The sequence below is a fragment of the Otolemur garnettii genome, unplaced genomic scaffold, assembly GCF_000181295.1.
Source record: "Otolemur garnettii isolate 467f Iridium unplaced genomic scaffold, OtoGar3 scaffold00086, whole genome shotgun sequence".
Lineage (NCBI taxonomy): Eukaryota > Metazoa > Chordata > Mammalia > Primates > Galagidae > Otolemur > Otolemur garnettii.
In genome coordinates, this window is record NW_003852481.1 from 164,777 (window position 1) to 169,299 (window position 4,523).

At 44.9% G+C, this 4,523-nt stretch overlaps 1 protein-coding gene across 1 annotated transcript in view; it reads left to right on the forward strand.

Moving 5' to 3' along the window:
* The window catches only part of ACAT1 (acetyl-CoA acetyltransferase 1), a 24,676-nt gene that overhangs the window by 3,363 nt on the left and 16,790 nt on the right, over nt 1-4,523 (forward strand). The window lies entirely within an intron of this gene.

Sequence of the window (4,523 nt, forward strand, 5' to 3'; positions counted from 1 at the left end):
AAAAAAAAAAAAAAAAAGAAATTAGCACAACTGTTTCACATGAAAAAATCCACATTTGGGATATCATGATTTTAGGTAAGGGAACTTTGCTTTCCTTATACAGTTAATAATGTGTATAAATACAGAATACTTTGTTCACTAACTGTTAAGCCAGTATCCTAAGAAATTAAAAAGTTTAAAAATGGTTTAGTCACTTTTCCCAAAAAATAATAGTGTTGTGGCCAAAGGTGGAGTCTCTGGAGTCAGACTGCCTCGATTTGTAGCCCCAGCTCTGCCCTCGCCAGCTGTGAGACTTTGGGTGGGCGGCTCCATCTGCCAGTGCTTCAGCTTCCTCATCTGTCCGAGGAGAGAGACGGTGTCCACTACTGACACTATGTCTGAGACACACGGGGATCGTTATGAAAGTTTTGAGATACACAAAAATTAAAAAACAAAATCCGACAAACAAATGAAGCCCCCCCAGGAACACTGAAAAGTTGAGCAAGGTGACGGGTGAGTCAGAAAGGACACTGTCAGGTGTGTCTCCTGGGAGTGAAGTGACAGACTGTCTCAGAGCCTTCGTCCTTGCTCACGGATCAGGGATGTCTGTGGCTGCCCTCTGGCTCCCTCCCTACCTGGCCACAGGAGCTCTGCCTGCTCTCCTTCCTTCCGTTTTTCTTCTCCTGCTCCACTCTGCTGCAGCCAGAGCGGTCTTTTTATAACATAAAGGCCTTCAGTGGACTGTCCTTGCCAAAGGCCAGGATCCCCTTCCTTACCTGGCCTTTGTGACCCCTGTGTGTTCCTAGTAGCCTCAGCTCCTGCTGTGTTCTGTTTTTGCCTCAGGGCTTTTTCTGCATTAAGTATGTGCCAAGTTTGTTTCTAATTCTCGGCCTACTTGGTCCCTATGCTTCAAATGTTCTTTTCCTAGATCTTCCCAAGAGTCACTCTTTAATATTTCTTAGTTACAGCTCGGCCCCTGTAGCTCAGTGGTTAGGGCACCGACCACATACTCCGGGGTTGGCGGGTTCGAACCTTACCGGGGCCTGTTAAACAACAATGACGACAACAACAACAAAATAGCCAGGCATTGTGGCTGGCGCCTGTAGTCCCAGCTACTTGGGAGGCTGAGGCAAAAGAATCACTTAAGCCCTAGAGTTTGAGGTTGCTGTGATCTGTGATGCCACAGCACTCTACCAAGGGCAACGTAGTGAGACTCTGTCTCAAAAAAAAAAAATTTTTTTTTTCTTAGTTACACTGACATCTCCAGAGTTGTTATTTATGTATTTAATATTATTTAAGTTGTTTATTATTTATTTTACTGGTAATATTAACAGTATTACTATAAATATTTAATATTTGTCATTTATTTAATAACTGTTAATATGCCTGTAGTCCTAGCTACTTGGGAGGCTGAGGCAAGAGAATCACCTAAGCCCAGGAGCTGGAGGTTGCTGTGAGCTATGACGCCACTCTACTGAGGGTGACAAAGTGAGACTCTGTCTATAAAAAAAAAAAAAACAAAAAAAACTGTTAATATTTAACAGTATTATTCTGTTGCCCATGCTAGAGTGCAGAGGCATTAGCCTAGCTCACAGCAACCTCAGACTCCTGGGTCCAAGTGATCCATCTGCCTCAGCCTCTTGAGTAGCTGGGACTGCAGGTGCCCGTCACAACACTTGGTTAATTTTTCTCTTTTTAGTAGAGACAGCTTCTCTTTCTTCTGCAGGCTGGTCGCAGACTCCTGAGCTAAGATTACAGGTGTGAGCCACCAGGCCCAGCCCAGAGAGCTTGTTTTGACCTTTCCATGTAAAGTAGGCCCTAAGTTACTCTCTAGATAATTGTCTCATTTTGTTGGTTTCATAATGGACTTATCGTAGGTGAAGATGTGTTTTTCCTAGTTGTTACTAAGCTCTAGACTTTGTTCAAATATTTGTTTAGCATCGACTGGCCGTCACTGGGATGGAGAATAAATAAAACAAAATCAGTCTGTTCTTGGAATTCACAGTCCAGTGGGAACATAAGCACCTGAGGGGTGTAGAATTTTGTCTACATATTCTAGGAAGAATTAGAACATGCACAGGTATTGTGGAAGCAGAGATAGGAGAGCTTACCTCTGTCTGGCATAGCTGGGGAAGGTCTCCAGAGTTGGGGCAGCTGAGCTGTCCTTGAGATGATTGTGTTAAATAGACAAAACTTGACTGCTTGTGTCACACACTATAGTCAGCGTCCTGACCGTGCCATAGTTTTGCTGTTTTTTTCTCAGATGCTTCACGAGCACTAGGCACTGTGCTAAGCAATTGGGATGTGGCAGTGAATGGGAGACCCAGCCAGTCCTGCTTTCAAGAAGGTGCATGATAAAACAAAGATGTGAACCACATACTTAGTTTTAAGAAGTGCTTCGAAGGAAATAAAGATGTTGATATAAAAGAGAGTAAAAAGTAGAGGCCAACTTTATAAACAGAGTGGTGAGGGAGGACCAGTCTGGGAATGTGTCATTTGAGTCAAGACATGAAGAAGAAAAAAGGACCAGCCTTGGAGATCTGGGGCAGACGTATAACTGGCAGGAGAGTACTGTAAAGATGCTGGGTGAGGTTGGGTTCAGAACAAAGAGGCTGACGTGGCTGGCCCAGAGCAAGGGTGATGTGAGTCTGGAAGAAGCTCAGGAGCCAGATTAGGCAGGGACAGCCTCTTAGGACAGGGGTGGAAGGTTTAGGGGGTGTTGCAAGAGCCCTGGGAATGGGCTCAGCGCCTATAGCTCAACCGGCTAAGGCGCCAGCCATGTACACCTAAGGTGGCGGGTTCGAATCCCCAGCCCAGACCCGCCAAACAACAACGACGGCTGCAACCAAAAAATAGCCGGGCGTTGTGGCGGGCACCTGTGGTCCCAGCTATTTGGGAGGCGGAGGCAGGAGACTCGCTTGAGCCCAGGAGTTGGAGGTTGCTGTGAGCTGTAATGCCACGGCACTCTACCCAGGGGGACAGCTTGAGGCTCTGTCTCAAAAAAAAAAAAAAAAGAGCCCTGGGAACTAAGTAGAAGGCAAGAAGGGGCGGCTGGCTGGGCCTCGGTGGCACTAGTGGGTGAAGCGGAGTGGACAGTGGTGATAGTATCTGATAGAGTATCTGGATTTTAGGAGTTCACATAAAGGGGCAGGTGAGGGGTGATTGTGGCTTGAGCACCCGAGGTAGGGAATACTGGGGAGAAACTGGTTTCCTAGGGCTGGAAGTTGAGAACCTTGATTTTGACAGTGGAAGCTACCAGGTTGGCAGTTGGGTATGTGAGCCTGGGGTCAGTTGAGGTCAGGCCTAGAAATCATTAGCACGTCAATGCTGTTTAGAGTCAGGGAGACTAGACATGGTTATTTAAGGAGATAGTGAAGTTGGAAAATGAAAAGGAGCCTGGTGCATTTGGAAGTTGGAAGGAGAAGATGGCAAAGTAAAGGAGACTAAGAGAAACGGGAGGGAGAGCTTGAGATCGCATTCTAACGCAGTCAAGGGAAGGGAGGCTTTCTGTGGTGGCTTCTGCATTTTACCTCATTCTATTTGAGGCAAAACAAGTCTACGTAACTTCCTCAAGAATACTCTGCTAGTAAGCCGAGGCTCTTAACCACTCTGTGTATTTATCAAGGAAGGAGAGAGTTGCTGAGAGGTTAAGTGAGGTGATTCTAGCAAGGTGTTCATTGGATCTTGCTACGTTGTGTTGACCTTGCCCAGAGCCCGCAATGCTGGAGTGGCAGAGATAAAAGCTAGATCTGAGTTGGCTGAACAGCAAACAGGAGGTGAGGAGAAGGAAACAGAAGTTGTGGCTGGGCCCCGTGGCTGACGCCTGTAATCTCAGCACTTAGGGAGACTGAGGCGAGTTTGAGAGCAGCCTGAGCCAGAGTGAGACCTCAGCTCTAAAAAACTAGCTGGGTGTTGTGGTGGGCGGCTGTAGTCCCAGCTACTCAGGAGGCTGAAGCAAGAGTATCGGTTAAGCCTGAGAGTTTGAGGTTGCTTTGAGCTGTGACACCATGGCACTCTACTGAGGGCAACAAAATGAGACTGTCTCAAAAAAAAAAAAAAAATAAAAGGAAACAGAAGTTATAGGCAATCTTACAAAAGGGAACTAAGTAATGAAATGATAGTTCAGTGGGATTGTGGGTCAAAGGGCATTGGTTGGTTTTTACTTTGTTTTTGTTCTGTAAATAGTCCCAATTCAGATCAGTTAGGTCTCTGAACTCTGCCCTGCATTTTCAGAATTTTTGTTTGGCATTCATTCTTAAGAACAGCGGGGAAAGGACTGAGAAGCAGTATGGGTAAGATGTTTATTCTTTCCTTTCTTAGAAAACAGTTTATCTGCTAATATAGACCATATGTATATGAGGTGTTTGGCTCATACAAATGAGAGAACTTTGTTAGAAGTGGATGAGGAAAAATAGCAAGTTTTACTTAAAATTTTTTTTAAAGCAATGAGAATGTTTTGTGACACCCTAAGATTACTTAATTTAGAACTTAATTTAACTCAAAAGTGTATTTTAGAAAACTTATACTTTTTTTTTTTTTTTTTT